The sequence below is a fragment of the Mytilus californianus genome, unplaced genomic scaffold, assembly GCF_021869535.1.
Source record: "Mytilus californianus isolate M0D057914Y unplaced genomic scaffold, xbMytCali1.0.p SCAF_2, whole genome shotgun sequence".
NCBI classification, from domain to species: Eukaryota; Metazoa; Mollusca; class Bivalvia; order Mytilida; family Mytilidae; genus Mytilus; species Mytilus californianus.
The window spans coordinates 110,698,868-110,720,109 of NW_026262668.1; the positions used below are offsets into that span (position 1 = coordinate 110,698,868).

At 33.9% G+C, this 21,242-nt stretch overlaps 1 protein-coding gene and 1 long non-coding RNA gene across 9 annotated transcripts in view; one reads left to right on the forward strand and one right to left on the reverse strand.

Moving 5' to 3' along the window:
- The window catches only part of LOC127728572 (uncharacterized), an 879,051-nt gene that overhangs the window by 478,854 nt on the left and 378,955 nt on the right, over positions 1–21,242 (reverse strand). The gene's annotated exons all lie outside the window — the stretch shown is intronic.
- LOC127728612 (uncharacterized) overlaps positions 1,260–21,242 on the forward strand; it is a 34,663-nt gene continuing 14,680 nt past the window's right edge. Inside the window, exons 1-2 of one of the 3 annotated variants that reach the window (XR_007994254.1) lie at positions 1,260–1,560; positions 14,634–14,713. This is a non-coding gene — a long non-coding RNA (uncharacterized LOC127728612). The remainder of the gene's footprint in view (positions 1,561–14,633; positions 14,714–21,242) is intronic. The other 2 variants (XR_007994253.1, XR_007994255.1) reach the window with 2 other exon arrangements.

A 21,242-nucleotide genomic window follows, 5' to 3' on the forward strand; every position in this document is an offset into this window, starting at 1 on the left:
GTTGTTGAGGACTTGGCCACATCAATCAGCATTTTTAGACACTACATTATGATCGATTGCAATCTGCCCTATTTGCTCCAACCTCTAATGAGTATTAAAATTAATACCTAGGGTGGGAAATTATTAAACCCATGTATGTTCATTTACTCTATTGTTCTCTATGTACATACATGTACATGTATATGAAATATATCAAATGCAAAAAAATGCTGGAATGTAAATATGGTAATTTACATCATGTACATTATTACAGCCTCTTTTTTTAAGGACCTAGTAAAGGAGGTCCATGGACCTAGCTACACCTATTTCTTAGGCAAGGTGTATTATATAACTCTTGAAAGTAGTTAAATGCAATTGTAAAATTAATTTTATCTGCTGTTAAACAATAATATCACGATAACAGCGTGCAATTTCGGTAAACAAACATCAATAATCTACCACGTGTTTGTCTGCTGTGCTTGAATATTCAAAACGACCCATCGGGTTTATTTACACGAATGTTTGCTAAAGCAGACAGTTAAACATGTCTGTTTACCTAGTAAGTTCTATAAAAAATGCATTTGCTGTTATGACTTGTGTATGCATGGAAATATAATGAACATAACATTGATTATTTACCGTAAATATTGAATACACATCATTCCTGAGCTATACACACAAAACACATGGCACTGTTGTAACGATGGCTGGTAACGTATAGCCACTTTATAACAGTAAATCCCATTGGATAAGCTACCCTACACAGTACATAATATGCAAATTAATGATTGGATACGAATTTGTGTCAGCTCTCAAATCGATGGAAAAATGTAAACATTGGAATCCGCCATTTTGACATAGGAAACAAACTAATTTTGAATCTTGGATTAAAGGACATTGCGCACATTGCCAGCGTATCATGCATAACCAGTCATGTGCAAATATATCTTTTAATTAGTTTTATACACTAACTTTTCTATGTTTTAGTTAATTTAATGTTTTAATTTACTACAGAACGGAACATCGTTCTCAAAGACGCCGTAGAAAAAATTATAGGTGGCGCTGTTTGTGGGCGTAAACATTTTACATACGGGTACTTTTTTTGTCGACAAATTGACCTCTATCTGTCAGATTCAGGCGTTTGCCGTTCAACTGATGAGAATTATAAGAATGTAAAAGATTTATGATTCACATTCTCGTATCATTTCCTATTTTACTTTTATGCTTTTTATAAAAATAGTGTGTGTGTGTGTGTGTGTGTGTGTGTGTGTGTTCTGGTACACGTATGTCAATGAGGACATGTGTAAGTATACACACCAGTAAGTGAGGACTTCACTCACAACTAAGGACGTCCTCAGATGTAAATTGTATGATTATCGCTAAATTGCTTTAATTTTCAATCAAACATAAAATAAAAAGAAAAAATAAGCAAGTCTCACTCGCCGTCTATTATGAGGAAGTGTGAACTATGTGTGTACATCGATATTATTAAACGCCATTTTTGTGGTCGTGCTATAACACAATATCACCAGTGCGCATGCTTCAAAATCGGAACAAGATGGCGGCATCTGGAGGAGCAAGGTACTTGTTTTTTTCAACATCTTATCACGTTTTACTTTTCATTACCATTCATGTTTTTTATTTAGGAAGGGCAATGCCTCTAAAATTTAGCAGGAGCTGCCGATCGACCATAACTACAGTCCCAGGCTGGGGCGGATGATGGATTCAGCTTTTTTCAAAGGGGCGTAATTCCATGAATTGCCTATAAAATTGGTAGATTTTCACGCCGAGTAGAGTGATGCAAAACAAATTTGGACGATTTTATGACATTTTATGCAAAAAATGATACTGTTTCAGATCAAAAGAGGGGAGGGGAGTATGCCCTCTACCAGAGTTGGTAAATTTACCAGCCTGCCCGAGGATGCACGGCTGGTAACTTTCAAACAGGGCTTGCTATTTTTTCCCAAATTTGTATAGCTATATAAATAGCAGAAATTTTTGTTCAGGATTGGCTTGAAATATGAATGAATTTGCTACCCTTACATAATTTCCCATTCTCAACTCTAGAAGTATGAAAGCGATTTAATGAAAATATGTGGTCAGTCACTGTGGCTCTTTTATTTCAAGAATGCATGGACCTCATTTGATGAGCAGTTTGCAGTTATAGCCTTCTATTTCCATTTTAATAGTAAAAAGGATTTGTCTGATCACGGAGTATGACCAGTGTTTGATCTATGTTTGAGAAAAGTTTTTTTCATTCAAAGTCCACAATGGATGATTACAATGATAAAAAATGTACATGAAGTTGTAAACAAGGTTTCCAGAAGTAAGCAGCGGGAATGTCTTACGAAATCCATCGCTGAGAATGCTGCATACATTACAAGGCTTAAATATAAGGAACAGGATCCGATTATGCATGCATTGTTTTATGTTTGTAGAAATTTTCTGTCCAATTCAAGTAACAAAGACCAACCCTTGTTCGATGCAGGGCTCAGAAAAGACCATAAATAACTCTTTCATGCACGTTATAATATACGACTATATTGTCTTACATTGTATACAGTTCTTTTACTAATTTTGATTTCACTTTGAGAATATTATTTTATAAATATAACGAAAAAAAAATTCGCTAAACTATTTTACATTATTGTTTAGGGGCCAGCTGAAGCCCACCTCCAGGTGTGGATTCTCTCACTTGTTGAGACCCATTGGTAGGCTTGCAAGGTTGGGTCACAGGTAAATACACATACCAGAATATAAACCTGGAATGTGTTTCAAAATACAAGTACCTGGGTTTATATTTAAGCTCATCTGGCTCATTTAGTTATGCTCAAAGTGAACTGTACAAGTATCCTTAAAAGCTTATTATCAATTGCGGAAAGATTTTTTATCTCTAAATCCTAACATCAAAACAAGTATTCATGCTTTTGATCACACTGTGAAACCTATTTTATTATATGGTAGTGAAGTATGGGGAATGTTTAATTCTCTTTCCTCTAAATGTAAGAAGGAAGATGTATCTCTTGAAAAATTATATTCAGGTTTACCCGGTGAGAAACTTCACATTAAATTTAACAAATTTATACTTGGTGTGCACAAAAAAACAACAAATGTTAAATTTCCAATTTATTTTAATATAATTAAAGCATTGCTATTGTATTGGTATCGATTAGAGAATTTAGGAAGTAATTTTCCTCTATTAAAAGAGGCATACATGTATGAACAATTTAAAACACTTCACCAACTGAATAAAACATCATGGTATGGTTCAATAAATGTTATATTGAAGTTACTTGGAATTGATTGTACAAATGCAGTGTGTGAAACCTTTTGTTTTTCTTACTCGCCAAATTGACGAGCAGCTTTTCATTTCAACTCACCAAATTGAAATTCCACTTGCCAGCTTGGAGAGTGACTTACTTTTGGGACTCACCGTCTTTTTCATACATAATTATTAAAAGATATTATTCCAAGTCCACTTACTAAATGTATGTACTTATGTACATTAGTTTTATCCATAACTGGTAACTTGACAATTTAAATTACTATTAACATATAGTAGTCTCAGTTATATAAGGGAGCAGTCAACTTATCTTTTGATTAACTTGGGAGAGGGGTATCAAATAGATTTTTACCACAGCTGACAAGTCAAAAGTTATTTTTATGTCATAACCAGATCTAGACTTCCTTACCTCAATGATTATGGATAAATCTTAGTACAAATGCTGGATTTTGAGCAGCCTCTTCTACTATAATTGTCACTTTTTTATTTTATAAAAACATGAATATTACACTGTGTGGAAAAGTTCTGCACCAAAGGCTTTTTTATATTCAGTTTCTGGTTTTGCTTTTTTATTTAGTTTCTTTTGTTTTTTTAAATTATTTAGCCTTAAAAACTTTTCCATATTGAAATTACTATTTCATAATTTGCCTCCAGATTGAACTTGTTTAACATTCAGAGAAGTATAAAAAATGGCTTTCAAATCTGGTCAACGAATACAATGTCCATCCTGTATTTTGCTTAGGCAACAACCATTTTCTTATCTGGGGGGGGGAGGGGCTGGGATTTTTTTGAAAAAAATATTTTGATGGCCTAGCTGACCGAAAAAAAATTTCGATTTTGCACTGTAGCTGAAATTTTTTTTATGGTTTTGTGAAAAACATGATAGGAAAAAAAAATTTTGCTTTCCTTCTCATAAGAAAAAAAAATTTTATCGGAGGAAGGTTCTGAAAAAAAAATTATGAACACAATGAAAATCCCAGGCCCCCCCAGATAAGAAAATGGTTGTTGCCCTAAAATAAACATACATGGACCATAGGAAAGTAATAAAATTATAAAATGTTTTATTTGTAACCCACTGATAGTCCCCACTGTATGCAAATTACATTTATTTTAGTCATTTCAAGAAATTAAAATCAGTGAGGTGGGGATCGTACAATGTATAATAGGTTTTAGCACGCTGATTCAATGAAGTGTCAAGGTCGTCATAATAATGTTTTAGTTTGCCATCACTTCCTGGGTATATGCACAAGGATATGTCTTTTTTACCCTCTTTGCCATGGTATTTGCCTTTTTACCCTTCACACAATGCCTGATCATTTGTGTGTTTTATTAAATACAGTTAGTGAAAGAATTATGGTATAAAATCAAATATTTAACTTAATCATCCATATTGATATGCAGTGTAATTAAACAAATAATGCCCCAAGGGTGACTGCATGGGGAATAGAAATATGGTCACTACAGGTCTGCAGTAAAACCCTTGCCAAAGTGGGGCGGCCATTTGGCTGTGCGGGATGTATCAAGTATGCAGCCACGTCCGGTCAGAAGGGGACGTTAAATCTGATGCCTCGTGGAGAGAGTGCCACACTCTCTGCACGTTAAGAACCCTTTTAACAACTCTTTGAGGGGTCCGTAGGTGGCCTGTTGCAAGGCAAAATTTCTGTCCCTATCCAATATACCCTCATTTTCCAGTGGCAGCAGGGGTGTGGAAATGCTATGCCCGACTCGCCCGACTCGTCCATTTGAACAACCGGACAAGTAATTTTTGTCGAGCCTAGCTCGACATAGGGATAGTGATCCGGCGGCCGCGACGTTAGCTAACTTCTTAAATGCTTTATATTTTAGAAGCTAGAAGACCTGGATGCTTCATACTTTGTATATAGATGCCTTATGTTACGAAGTTACTGTCTGTCATATGTCCATTGTCCTTGACCTCATTTTCATGGTTCAGTGACTACTTGAAAATAATTTCTTTCTTATTATGAGTAATAGGACAACAATATTTAGTATGTGCGTACCTTGCAAGGTCCTCATGCCCGTCAGACAATTTCCATTTGACCTTGACCTCATTTCATGGATCAGGGAACAAGGTTAAGTTTTCGTGGTCAAGTCCATATATCAGATACTATAGGCAGTAGGTCTACTATATTTGGTATATGGAATAATTGTAAGGTGTACATGTCCAACTAGTAGGTGTCATCTGACCTTGACCTCATTTTCATGGTTCAGTGGTCAAAGTTAAGTTTTTGAGTTTTGGTCTTTTTTTCTAATACTATATGCAATAGGTCAACTATATTTGGTGTATGGAAATATTTTATGATGTACATGTCAGTCTCGCAGGTTTTATTTGACCTTGACCTCATTTTCACGGTTCATTTCTCAGTGTTAAGTTTTTGTGTTTTGGTCTGTTTTTCTTCAACTATAAGCAATATATCAACTATATTTGTTGTATGGAAGGATTGTAAGGATTATATGTCTGTCTGGCAGGTATCATCTGACCTTGACCTCATTTTCATGGTTCATTGGTCAATGTTAAGTTTTCATGGTTAAGTTTGTTTCTTAGATACTATAAGCAATAGGTCCACTATATTTAATGCATAAATTGATTGTTAGGTGTACATGTCTGCCTGGCATGGTTCATCTGACCTTGACCTCATTTTCATGGTTCATTGGTCAATGTTAAGTTTTCTTGGTTAAGACTGTTTCTTAGAAACTATAAGCAATAGGTCAACTATGTTTGGTTTATTGAATGATTGTAAGGTGTACATGTATTTCTCGTTTGGTTTATCTGACCTTGACCTCATTTTTTTGGATCATGTTAAGTTTATGTGTTACTTGTACTAAAGCTTTATATTTAGGACTATCAACATAAAATCAATGGTTAGTAAAGAAGGCGAGACATTTCAGTGTGTGCACTCTTGTTTTTGTCTGGGTTGCCCGTGGACAAGTAAAAAATTACAGTTGACAAAATTCATTTAATCAAAAATATAGAATTATTTTCATAATTTATTAAGATGTATTATTTTATGTAAAAGAAACCAATGATCAACACGTGAAAAACATATATTTAAATCAAAACATCAATGTTCATGATGACAAGTATTAAAAAAAAAAATGGAAATAGATCGATAACCAAAATTAATAAAAATAAGGCCACATTTAAAAATATTTTGGTTTGCCCAAACCCTACCCAAAGGTAGAGACAGTGGGTAGGTAGGTAGGCATTTTCTTTTCTTTTTTCTGCAAAGAGAAATTGAAGTGTCAGATGTTTGTTAGTCTTCATGCCTATCTGATTAAAAAAAACTTTTTCACATCAGGACAATAAAAGATTTTGAGTAGGCAGCTATTTTCTGGGTAGGTAGGGTTAGGGCAAACAAACATATTCTTTTTTATGGCCTAAGTATGCGAACCCGGGTCTCATAAACATTGCAATATCTTTGTCCATTGACCCGGGATCGTCGATTAGGTTTTATTTGCCATCTCACAGAAGTGTTATTATAATTTTTCATGATTGCATGGGTCTTATCGAGATGGATAAATACCTGATAAAAACACCAAGACCTGGTGATCAAGACAAAAAGAATGAAAATAATAATGACTAGTCGAGTAAAAAACGGAAAACACAGGTGGAGAAAGACTAGGAATATGAAAAAAAAAAAAAAAAAACAGAAGCGAGAATTCCAGACCTCGTGGCTCTTCAGTGAGAAACTTCTGAAAATAAATTAAATTTTTGCACAATTTGTAGGAAACGCCTACATCTTGCTGATCAAAAGTCTTACTTATTTGTTGGCAAATTAATAGATAGAAGGGACACCAAAATCAATGTTCTGCAAAACACCAAGCTTGTCTGATGAAAGAAAACAGTAAAATTAAACAGGTGTCTGGGGAAATGGACAAAACATTGCCCTCTAGATGTCTTTTGGTTGTTTTGCTTTTGGGTTTCTATCTGATTGATGTTAACCCCATACCACCTTTTATTTATTCACAAACATAAAATAAGCATTTTCTAGTTTCCAGACAATAACTGTGGAACGATGTATGGATCTCTCTGAAATTATACTACAAGTTTACATACCACAAAGGGATGGTTAGGATTTGCTTTGGGGGGTTATGGCTCAAACAGTTTTGGAATTAGGGGCAAAAAAGGGGGAAAAACAAGGTTGTCCTGGTTAATGGACAAATACTTTAGTACAAAACATATTTTAAAGCAGTGTAAGGGAGATAAATCAAATACATCATTGAAATTATCTCCCTTACACTGCTTTTAAATTATGTATAAAGTAATGGTTAATGAACAATTAAGATAATTTAAAACAGTGTAAGGGAGGTAATCCAAATACAACGTTTTGGTTACTTCCCTTACACTGCTTTTAAATTATGTTTAAAGAAATGCATATTTATAAAGGAAGACCAGTAAAATTTTTGCAAATGTTGCATCTTTTTTTTTACAAAAAAATCCATATGAAAGATTTGACACTATATTTGAAATTCTATTATAAAATAGATTAAGTTAGCACTATGGTAAATTTAAATGGGTAATTATGGCTGCAAACTCCATTGGAAATTTGAATTGAGATAATGACCATATCTTCAGGGAAAGAATTTTTTGGGGAAACAAAGGGGGTGGGGGGGGGGGGGTAAAAAGAAATTGTGGGGGTCATTTTTTTCTCATTTCAGATTTCAGAAATTAAAAAGAATTATTCTTCAAATATTATTTTTTTTCAAATTTCAAATATTGAAAAATTTCAAGAAGTAATCTTTAATTGCACAGTATAGCGCATTAGATTTGTAAAATCTTTGACCACATTTATTTATTTGTTATGCCGAATCTAACCGTGTATTTAGATTTTAAATTTTGGGTCCAGTTTTCAAATTGGTCTACATTAAGGTCCAAAGGGTCCGAAATTAAACTTAGTTTGATTTTAACAAAAATTGAATTCATGGGGTTCTTTGATATGTTAAATCTAAACATGTGTTTAGATTTTTTATTATGGGCCCAGTTTTCAAGTTGGTCCAAGTTGGGGTCCAAAATTAAACTTAATTGATTTTAACAAAAATTGAATATATGGGGTTCTTTGATATGCTGAATCTAAACATGTATTTAGATTTTTGATTTTTGGCCCAGTTTTCAAGTTGGTCCAAATTTGGGTCCAAAATTAAACTTTGTTTGATTTCAACAAAAATTGAATTCTTGGGGTTCTTTGATATGCTGAATCTAAACATGTGTTTAGATTTTTGATTATGGGCCCAGTTTTCAAGTTTGTCCAAGTTGGGGTCCAAAATTAAACTTTGTTTGATTTCAACAAAAATTAAATATATGGGTTTTTTTGATATGCTGAATCTAACCATGTATTTTGATTTTGGACATTGGACCATAATAGGTAAATTAAAAAAATTCAAGTTCTTAGACCACATTCTTTCTGTGTCAGAAACCTATGCTGTGTCAAATATTTAATCACAATCCAAATTCAGAGCTGTATCAAGCTTGAATGTTGTGTCCATACTTGCCCCAACTGTTCAGGGGTCGACCTCTGCGGTCGTATCAAGCTGCGCCCAGCGAAGCATTTTATTGTAAAATTGACCTTCCTTGTATATTTTGTGTAAGTTATATTGACAATAGTGCAATCTTTTGTTTTAAATAGTTTCTTATGGGATTAATGAAATGTATCAATACTTAGCTGCACATAATATCTTTCAACATCATTATATCATAGACCAATTCACAGAGATATCCCTGATGTTCTGAAATGTCAGTGCTCTGAGCAAGATCAGTATGTTATAGATGTCCAAAATAAAGTTTTCTTCTAGTAACTTGTGTAAAACGTTTTTTGAACAGCAATTATATTTGTAAACATAATTATTATAGTTTAAATGAAATATTTTATGTAGTTGTTGTAAACCCAGATCTTCGTTGACAAAATTAAATCCAAATTCAATGTATGTTATTTTGACAATAACCCTTTTTGATAGTTTTTCTGCCTTAATTTTAAAACAGGCCACTCAAAAAACAGGGGGGCAACACTAGCTGATTTTTTAAGTAGGGGAAAACTTATCCAATACAGCTTAATCTTCTAAATGAAGAAGATGACTATTAAATCTTGTATACCATATCTTACATGTAGGTTATATTGACAAATAGTGTTTAAATTTAACCTTTTTCAAAATCCTTTTTTTTAAAGATTTTTTTTCTACTATTGCCTAGGTAACTGATGGTTATTTTTCATTTTACCAAATTATGATTGAATGCTTATATTGCTCACAACACTACCGTCTTTTGGTTGTTATATTGACACAATGTCAAGTAACTTACTGGAAAAAAACAGGAAATCTGGTGTAACATCTGAACACAAAGAGTTTGATCCATTATGTTTATTTCGATATAAACTTAATTCTTGAATGCATGCAGGGGTTCATGTTCATTATTGTTCAGCTACATGTAATAATGAAGTCACAAGCTCATAACCAAAACTATCTGAGATCTATCAGATCAAAGTGACAACTATAGAATGCAAGAAAATTAAAGGTGCACTAATTCACAAATCCAAAAGGGAGAGGAGAAATCAAGATAAATAACAAGAAAAGAACAAACCTTAAATAACAACTCAAACCCAATAAAACTATCCGGTGCACTGCAAGAGTTAGCTTAGCCTGATGGTAAACAGACACTTGATGAGTTACTCACAGTATTTAGGGGAACATATTGTTTACTGTTGGTATTAAGGAGTATTGTTAAATAGGCTCACTTGAACTGACTTTGTACTTTGGTCAAAGGTTGCTCATTTAATATGTACAGTTATGATACTCTTGGCTATGTCAGATGGTGACTTTATTGATCAACTGTTTTCAACAATTTTTTTTCAAGAGCTTATTAAATCAACACTTTTGAAAGTAAAGTATAAAACACATTAATGTATGAGTTTGACTGTCCCTCTGGTATCTTTCGTCCCTCTTGTATGACAATACTAATAATTAAACCACTATTCAAGAATCAAACCATAAATCATTTATTTAAACAAATTAAAAACATTTTTTTAAAGTTCATTCTGCTGTCTATTCCACTGTTCATACTCAGTTGATTTATCTCAAAGATCTGAAAAGCAATAAATAAAGTTAAAATAGTTTTATACATGATTTTGAATTGAAATGAATGAAAATGTGAGTCAAGGCTCCATGATGAAGGCCATAACGTGACTTTATAGGCTATAATTGGTTTTTTTTTACTTCTTTAGGTCTTAGGTAGAGAGTTATTTCTTTGGCAATAATACCACATCTTATGTTTATGATGTTGTATGTTATCCATGTTGAAAACAGCATTGGAAATAAGTACCACTTCACATTGATTTGCATTGTGTCTACATTCATGTTTTTATTGTCAAATTCAAGGGTATGGGGAGGTTGAGTGCTTAAAATAAACTTTAGGACCATTGTTATATTGACTTGAATCCTTTAGTCGTCAACTTATGCTCTATTTCAAAGAAGCAGGAAATATGCTTACAATTTCACTAAACAGTCAGGGGTACTACTTAAACAAGTGATTTCAGAATCACTTCCTCGAGTGATTTTGGCTGTGAAATATTAAAAATTTTCACACAGACTTTTTAAAATCACTGAAACAAGTAATTTTAGAAGTTAAAATGTAATCACTTTAATAAGTGTTTATAACATTTTCTTGATATTTTTCCCACAAGCTTGATTTTTTTATTGGTAAAAAGACAACATTTCCATTAAAAAAACAACTATGTACATGCAGAAATTGTCTTTTACTTGATAAGCCTGACACTTTTACAGTTTGTTTAAAATATGCAAAAACTGGAATAGTTTGTAGATCAGGTCATAACCTTGAAGTAGATCATTCTAACTCTAAAGAAAACCAATCAGGTTACCTAATATTGTTGATCTTTGTCTGATAGTAAGAGTAGTTAATGAATTTTTGATTACAGAAAAATTCCCAAGGGTACTTTTAAAAGCTTTAGCGCACTAACTTACTGCCCAAGCGCACTGGTGAAATTAATATACAAAGAAAAAGGGATAATTGGTTTATGTAGGAAAATTATAGAAAAGATTGTGAAAATATGGAAAATCAATGAAATTAGCATTTGAAGATCAAAGAAAACACTAAAATCACTTAAATAGGTGATAACTGAATTTATCAAATCACTGAAATAAGTGATGATGAAATCACTTGTTTAAGTAGCACCCCTGACTGCTAAAAGGCTTAATTTTTTTTATTGTTCAAGAGATTTGTAGGCTAAAAGCCAAAGTCAACATATTTCAGTAGTAATAGTAGCTTTAGGACTACTGTGAGAGTAGGAGTTACATGTATATTGACCCTAACATTAAGGTGTCAACTAACTCTCTTAATGACCATGGTTATATTGACTATGCATATAATTGTCAATTAACACCCTGTGAAAAAGCACTGAAAATTACTTCACCCTTTTTAAATGTATATTAACTTTCCCCCTTTATTATCTGTAAGTTGAAATAGAAGTTAAATGAAAAGAATGGTGCAGTATATCTCTACAAAGATCATCTACATCCTAGATGTTATATTGACTGGGTTGACAAAATTGGTCAAGTAACAGTCATATCGATGTTACCGTAAAAAGTGAACGAACGGTTTGACTTGGGTGTTTGAATGCGTTGTTTTCGTTAGTTCTTATCATTCGAAGCATATTATTTTGGCAAAAATTATATAATACAGTGTCAATTTGACAGAATGGTTTGGTCGTTATACCTTGTTTGACGCCCAGGTCGTTATTAGTTTGACATTTTGCTCAAAACTTACCATCGAGTTCTTCTTCCATTTTCATCCATGAATGATAGTGATGTTTACATTTATAATAGTTTCATATATATAGCAATTTTGAAATGAAACAAAGTATTTTTTCTCCCTGGATAAACTCTTTACGTCAATAATAAGGAATAAACATTTACGTACGTTTAACGTTATTTTGACATTACAAACTTGCCATTCTATGTTTCTCATAAAACGGAATACGAAACCAAAACTAGAACTATTTGAAACAGCCGAGATATGACGGCGCATGAATATGACAGGAACCAATCAAATGTTCCGCAGATGACGATATCGTGGAAAACCCCGTGCGTTATTTTTACCATTGTAGTCTATTGTCAATATAACATTACTAACCCTGTCGAAATAATCGTTTCTTTGATTAATTTTATTGCATTTCACGCAAAACTTTGACGGATTTATAGTGCAACAACACTTTTCTGACGATTTAACTTACTTTCCGTTTTTCTTTTGCCCATAAAAACAACCAGGTATATTTTTTGTTAGAAGGGGATTTCCATGTCACGCTTGGGACACAGGAACGTACAGATCTACGTTTGACAATTCAAACTTCAATAACAAGACACATTGAATTAGCGGATATTTGATATTTATCAAATCTTCTGCTTCATCATGTCACTGATGCACAATAACAAGTTGTAATCAAATAACATTCATTAAATATTTTAAAATTGGGATTTAAGCTTCAGATGGTTATTTGACCAATTTGGAGCACCTTTTTGGCTTTACCCATATGTATTAGATACACCTATGAGCGCGTAAGCCCGATTGGGTGAATCTAATTTACACCAAGATATTATTGTGAATGCAGAATGATAGTTTTCCATAATTTAGGAGGGGGGTCTTTCAGCGATTTGACCATATGTTATAGAAAAGCATGATAAATGCAGGATATCCAATTTCATTTAACGACATCTTGGTGTAAATATATATCTATATCTTTTAAACCTACCAATATTGTTTGGTTTCTATTGCAATGACTGTAGGTAAAATAACATTCATTGCTGAAATATATCCAAATTAGAAATGTGAATACATAAGCAACACAACAGGTGCCACTAGTGCCGCAGGAACTGCTTACACTCCCAGAGTACCTGTCCACCCCTACTTTTTTTTATGAAAGGGTTTATGCTGCTCAATCTTAGTTTTCTGTGAAGTGTTTTATTAAGTTGTCTGTATTTCTGTTGCTTTTCTTATTCACTATGGTGTTGTCCGTTTTTTTTATTGCCCTATGGTATCTACTTTCTCTTTTTAGACCGGTCATTTTTTGTTACATGTATGTATTAGATGTAAGCTTCTCATATCTGAGGGTGGTCAGACCCGAAGATATGAGACGATTACATCTGATTTACATAGAAGTAATAAATAAATATTTCATCTTTTCTCTTGTTCTAAAAAAGAGCAATTAGTTTTTTTATAAAACAGGAAAAGTGTCATTATCTCAAATTTTCCAGATGCAGTAACACTTTCAGAAGATGTTTTTTTTTTATATGGATTTGGAATGAAATCTTGATTGCGTCTATTTTTCTGTCATCAAATTGATACCTTATCACTGCTTTTGTATGGCAACATGAATCGCTGTACTATCTTGTCTTTTTTCTGGTTTAGTTGCCAAAACCGGAACTTTTTGCTGATAAATGATAACACTTCTATATATAATTTAAATACCCTAATAAAAGCTATAATTACCAAAGTCCTCCTTTCCATACATCTTCTCTTTTTTAACTGTGATATACATGTATTTAGTTGATTTTGACAACTCATGTTCACGGATAGCTTGGTGAACTTCCTCCAAGGAATGTACACATAGAACCTCATATGTATGCAGATGTATCTGGGGTAGTAAGTCAGAAATCAGGCAAAGGTAGGTCACTTGGACCCACATTTCATGCTTCAATGACTGGTTCAGTTTAATGTTCATATCTCAGCAACTATAAGTTGTAGGATCATGTAAACTTTTATGAACAGGGGTAGTAAGCAAGTCAGCATCCAGGCAAAGTAAGTCACTGTGACCTATATTTAACTCTTTATTGACTTTATTGACTTAAGTCAGTATTTCTTAATGAAATTCAATGAAACTTTCACAGATTATTGTCATGGTGGATAACCTACGTCATTGTCACATGATTTGACGGACAAGGAACCCACGAAAAAGGTAAACAAAGCCCACTTTAAGACACAATATCTCAAGTTCTCCTGAAGCAAATAAAAAACTAATAAATGGCAAGACCCCTTTTTATGCCATATTAATCATTTGGAACAGAAATCAGATTTTGCAAACACTTCGAAAACATGACGTAGGTTATCCACCATGATTGTGCACCTTCTATTTTAAATTTTAATTCAAATGAATTTTGGGGTTTCCCATAGCAAAACATCACATAGGGGGGAGCAGGGGGTATCATTTAGTGAGCTTTGCTCACAGTATTTCTGGTTATATTACATATTAAATGCTGTTTTGTTCATAAAAAGACAAAGTGTTAACTTTGAAGAATGTCGTTCATGTATTAGAATTTGGATTTTAGCATGATACTTATTATATCGTATACGTAGGTTGAGGAAAAGGAAGAAAGATATCGATGGACATGGTGGATTGGAATACAGATCAGACCAGACGGCGGACAGTCAAATAGGTATATCATGGTGATTATGGAAGTTGCTGTTTTTGCCTTGTTGCTATTGTAGTCTTGCCCATTTGTGTACAGATCATTGTGTCTTCTATCCATGTAATATTGTATACACAATTTCTAGTGTTATCCCCATGCAGGCCTTTAGGGTTTTCGACTCCTTCTTGTTAGAGAACTAATTAACAGAATTTGACCAAACTTGGTAGAGATTATCCCCATGAGGTCCCTTCCAATTTGTGTGACTTTGGTGCTGTTTCGTCAAAAAGCATGGCTGCCAGGACTAATCATGCTAATTGAATTTTCTTATTGGCCGATTTTCTAAGATCTTCTTGAGAACCCATGCTGGATTGAACTGAAATTTGGTAGATATGTTCCCATTGAAATGTCTTAATCAAGTTAATAAGTGTTGTTACTTTAGTAGTTGTTTGAAGATTGTAAATACATATAGCCACCAACCAAGGTCAAAGTTTACCATGTTACCCTGAAATCCTATTGGGAATGACATTTTTGTCTCGCCTGCAACAAAAAGTCTCGGTATGCGAGACATTGGGATTTCAATCCAGTAGCAGTGGCAGCGGCGTCAACTATTTGTATTAGGCTTTTATATTTCGGAGGTAAGTAGACCTGGAGGCTTCATACTTTGTATATAGATGCCTTATATTACAAATATTCCGTCGGTCATATGTCCATTGTCCTTGAACTGATTTTCATGGTTCAGCGACTGCTTGAAAAAAAAGTAGTTTTTTTTGTTACATGAATTTCTTACTTACAAATGTATTATCATGATTATGAGTAAAATGATAACTATATTTGGTATATAGGTTCCTGACAAGGTCTACATGTCTGTCAGACAGGGTTAACCTGACCTCAACCTCATTTTATGGATCAGTGATCAAGGTTAAAGTTACATGATCATGATGATTTAGGTCCGTTTCTTAGATGCGGTAAGCATTAGGTCAACAATATTTGGTGTATGGAATGATTGTAAGGTGTACATGTCAGTCTTGCAGGTTTTATCTGACCTTGACCTCATTTTCACGGTTCATTGGTCAATGCTAAAATTTTGTGTTTTGGTCTTTTTTTTTCTAATGCTATAAGTAATAGGTCAACTATAGTTGGTGTATGGAATGATTATAAGGTGTTCATGTCTGTCTGGCAGAGTTCATCTGACCTTGACCTCATTTTCATGGTTCATTGGTCAATGTTAAGTTTTCCTGGTTATGTCTGTTTCTCAGTTACTATAATTTAGCAATAAGGCCAACTATAAGTGATATATGGGATGATTGCAAGATGTACGTGTTTGTCTGGCAGGGTTCATCTGACCTTGACCTCATTTTCATGGTTCATTGATTAATATTAAGTTTTGGTTTGGTATGTTTCTTGTATACTATAAGCAATAGGTTAACTATATTTGGTGTATACATGCAGTGATATTGTTGTCTTTTTTCAAAACTACCTCTACCGTTTTTTATTGGGAAAAATGCATATTTTTATGGAAATTGGGAAATTTGGAAATTTTATTCTAAACACATCTCCGATTTTTTGCTGACCTTTGCTGTCTTTTTTGCACTGTTGTTTTCATGTATATTTTGGTTGTCAGACATTTTCAACCTGAAAGGTACTTTTCGGAGAGGGGAAAGAAACAGAAGCAATGATGGTACTTAATGCATTGAAAACCACATGTGTTGCAAACACCATGATGATTCTGATCAAAAAACCGGATCTCAAAAGTGCTTTCTAATATCAAAATAATAACATGAGTACGATATTTACAAACATTACTACCAATGCCATCACTGTTTGGGGAAAATGTAAAACTTTTTGGGAGGAATTTTAAGCCATTTTTTTAGTAATTGGGAATTTTCTATAGGGGAAAAGGCTGAATTTCGGCTGTAATCTGAGGCAAACAATATCACTGACATGTAATGATTGTAAGGTGTACATGTCTGTTTAGCTTGGTTTATCTGACCTTAACCTTTACCTTATTTTAATGGATCATTGATAATGTTAAGTTTATGTTATACTTGTTGTAAAACTTTATCTTTAGGACTTACAACATAGAATAAATCATATAAAGCAGGCGAGACATTTCAGCATGTGCACTCTTGTTTTCTGTTTGAGAATTACTAATCAGAATTTGTCATTATTTGACCAAACTTAGTAGAGATCCTTCCTATGAGGTCCTCAACAAATGTTGTTACTTTGGTGCCAATTTGTCAATAAATATAGTTGACAATCATTATCTTAAGTGGGGGAATGCTTTAGTGGGTGGGACATATTATTTTTTTTTGTGACAAATACACTTTTTCCGCTTTATTCTATTAGATGGATGGATGGATGGTTGCTTAACGTCCAGTGGCAGGTCAGATGCATATTCAGGACGAGAGCATGATAATGAGAATTGAATACTAACCCTGCTTTGTACTAGACCGACACGCTGAGCCGGATTTTTTACGTGCTAGCTCACAAGGTAACAGTTCGCAGGAAGACATGTCACCCTACCCGGACACATTATTCTGACTCCGGGCCGACCAGTCTTTGCTCTTACTCCTTAATGCTGCGTGCTTAGCGGAGAAGCAGCAAATACCAATTTTCAAGTCTTTGGTTTGACCCGGCCGCATTTCGAACCTACGACCTCCCGCACTCGAGGCGAGCACGCTAACCATTACACCACCGAGGCGGTCTATTCTATTAAAAAAAAACAATTTATTTTTATAACATACTCTAATATCAAAAAAAATATTTATTGGCTCTTCGCGGTTAGAAGTGACAATGCATGCTGGGAATAATTGGTAGCTAATTTCGTACCTAATATAGACTAAATTAAGACATGTGATTGGTTTAATTAAGCACATGGAAACTTTAATAGTTTTGATTAAATAAATAAAAGGTACGAAATGGTCAGGGTACGAAATGGTTTTTGACAAGGTATGAAACTGAGGGTACAAAATGATTAGGGTACGAAATGGTTTTTGACAAGGTACGAAATTGAGGGAACAAAATGATTAGGGTACAAAATGACTATAATTCAAAAATGGGTCACCCATTCACAAGTTAATTTTAACAACTTGAACACTAACGTCATGTGTGAACGTCTTGGTGAGCAAATATTTTCCTTACAATTCTGAAGTGATATACACATATATTTCTATAAATAGACTGAAAGCTGGTTATCGATCGATTTGAGATCAGAATCTAGTGTCACAAATTACCTCCCTTGCAAGCAAAACATTATTATGTAATCGTCGTCTTGAGTTGATAGATTTGATAGTAATAACTGAATTACAGGCTCCTGACTTTGGACAGGCGCAAAGTAAATCATGTACCCTGTAATCACATCTGGTCCTCAGTTTTTGGTTTGTGACCTTATCTTCTAAATTCGATTTATGATTACCCTTTCAAGTATAACCCCCCCCCCCCCCCCCCCCCTCCCCCCCTTTTCAACATATAGGCTAACCACACAGATTCACAGTTCTGTCATCAACTGACCAATTCTTATAAGTTTATCCCTTTTCCCATGGCCACCTTCCATCAAAAATCAAAACCAATTTTGTAAATATTTCTTTTCCTTGAAAATAATCCCATAATTTTTCTGTGCAGATTTAATTCCACATTGTTGCATAAGTAGAAACATTACAAATAACCTATAACCATGGAATGGGGATTGTTCGCCAAACATAACATTTTTGCCCTACAACCATTCGCCCACAGAGTCTGTTAACCCTGGGTTCATTTGCCCTCTTTTTAAATTAATACATTTTTATTAGTAAATACAAGTGATATTTGGTTTTTGAATTCATATATCAGGAACGTGCGGTCAGAAAGGGGATGTTAAATCTGATGCTTCGTGCAGAGAGAGTGCAACAAACTCTACATATTAAAGAATCATTGCAACAACTGTTTGAGGTTCTGTAGGTTGCCAGTTGCAAGGCTAAATTTCTGTCCCATTTCAAACATTGATCGCTAATTTCCAGTGGCAGTCCAAATCCACCCCTCCTTTCCTGGTAGGCCTACCTTGCACAGAATCTTCCTATTGTATTTATTGCTAATTTGTTCTCTCCCTGAGCATGCATGAGGTATTTTCCACTGGACATAAACCAAACAACAATCGATCAATCATATACATGTATCATTATACCAATACATGTATATATACAACACAACAAAATTAAGGACCATTTTACTTTGGGGAAGGGTTTAATATGGTTTTTTTTCCATTTTGAAAATTTATTATGAAACCATGCAAGCATCAAATTATTTGGGTTTTTTTCATACAAAGTGAGAATTTTTTTAAAGAACTAAACATTTTGAAAATTTAATGACAAATACTCTGAGTATGAAACAGAATTTTTTTTCCATTCTCCCCTATCAAAATATTTTTTTCTTCGATGTTGGGAATCAGATTATTTTTTCATTACAAAAAAAAAAGGAGAAAAAAGCCATCGGTCAGAAAGAAATAGTAACTTTTATATGCATGATCCACAAAGTACTAATATAAAAATAAGGAATTGCGGTATGATTGCCTTTTTTCCTTCAAAGATTTTTATAGAGGTTAAAAAGAGGGGGGTGCACTTACTATGTATGGGTTGTAGGGAAACAACTGATGAGTCCCATCAAATATAATAACATTTTAACCAGTGTAAAAGGGACAAAACTCCCAAGGCCAAACAGACGCTAAATCTGTTTATTGCACTTTTGGTATCATATATATGATTACCAAAAATTTTCTCTAATATTCTGATGTATTAAAGTATTGCTTTTTATACGACCGCAAAAAATTTTTTGTGGTCGTATATTGGTATGACGTTGGCGTCGTCGTCGGGCGTCGTCCGAAGACACATTGGTTTTCGCACTCTAACTTTAGTTTAAGTGAATGGATCTCTATGAAATTTTACCACAAGGTTCAATACCACAAAAGGAAGGTTGGGATTGATTTTGGGGGTTATGGTACCAACAGTAAAGGAATTAGGGGCCAAAAATAAGCATTTTTGTAACTTCCAGACATAACTTGTGTGTTAGTGTATGGATCTCTCTGACATTGTACCACAAGGTTCCATATCACAAAAGGAATGCTGGGATTGATTTTGGGGGTAATTGCCTCAAAATTTTAGGAATTAGGGGCCAAAAAAGGGGCAAAAAACAAGCATTTTTCTAGTTTCATGACAATAACTTGTGTGTAAGTGTATGGATCTTTCTGAAATTGTACTACAAGGTTCCATATCACAAAGGGAAAGCCGGAATTGTGTTTGGGGGTATTTGCCGAAACGTTTAGGAATTGGGGGCCAAAAAAGGGCCAAAAATAAGCATTTTTCTAGTTTCCAGACAATAACTTGTGTTCAAGTGTATGGATCTCTCTGAAATTGTACTGCAAGGTACCATACCACAAAGGGAAGGCTGGGATTGATGATGGGGGTAATTGCCTCAATATTTTAGGAATTAGGGGCAAAAAAGGGGCAAAAAACAAGCATTTTTCTAGTTTCAGGACAATAACTTGTGTGTAAGTGTATGGATCTTTCTGAAATTGTACGACAAGGTTCCATATTACAAAGGGAAAGCTTGGTTTGAGTTTGGGGGTAATTGCCCTAAACGTTTAGGAATTTGGGGCCAAAAAGGGGCCAAAAAAACACATTTTTCTAGTTTTTCCAGACAATAACTTGTGTTCAAGCATATGGATCTCTCTGAAATTGTACTGCAAGGTACCATACCACAAAGGGAAGGCTGGGATTGAGTTTGGGGGTGATGAATCATAAGGGGGTTCAAAAAATTTGGGGGGGGGGGGGATTTTTTTTTTTTTCCTTTTTTTTCTTTTTTTCCTTTTTTTTTTCTTTTAAAATTTTCCATTTTAAGTTGGTTATTTCTGATTTATATTTAAAAGCAAATAATAATGATATGGTAGGAGATACACACCAAACAGGATGTGTAAATTTTTATATAATAAGTATTGTGCAATAGCAAGAAATTTTTAATTGCACAGTATTGCACAATAGCAAGAAATCTTCAATTGCACGGTATTGCGCAATAGCAAGAAATCTTCAATTGCACAGTATTGCACAATAGCAAGAAATATCCAATAGCACAATATTGCGCAATAGCAAGAAATTGTCAATTGTACAGTATTGCGCAATAGCAAGAAATATTCAATTGCACAGTATTGTGCAAAAGAAGATACTTCCTATAAATTGCTTTTTTCTTGACCAATTTCAATGGGGTTTTATTCTTGAATTCTTTGGGTTCTTTAATATGCTGAATCTAACCGTGTATTTAGTTTTTGGATTTTGGGCCCCGTTTTTAAATTGGTCCACATTGAGGTCCCAAGGGTCCAAAATTAAACTTTGTTTGATTTCATCAAAAATTGAATTATTGGGGTTCTTTGATATGCCGAATCTAACCGTGTATTTAGATTCTTAATTTTTGGTTCCGTTTTCAAATTGGTCTACATTAAGGTCCAAAGGGTCCAAAATTAAACTTAGTTTGATTTTAACAAAAATTGAATTCTTAGGGTTCTTTGATATGCTGAATCTAAACATGTATTTAG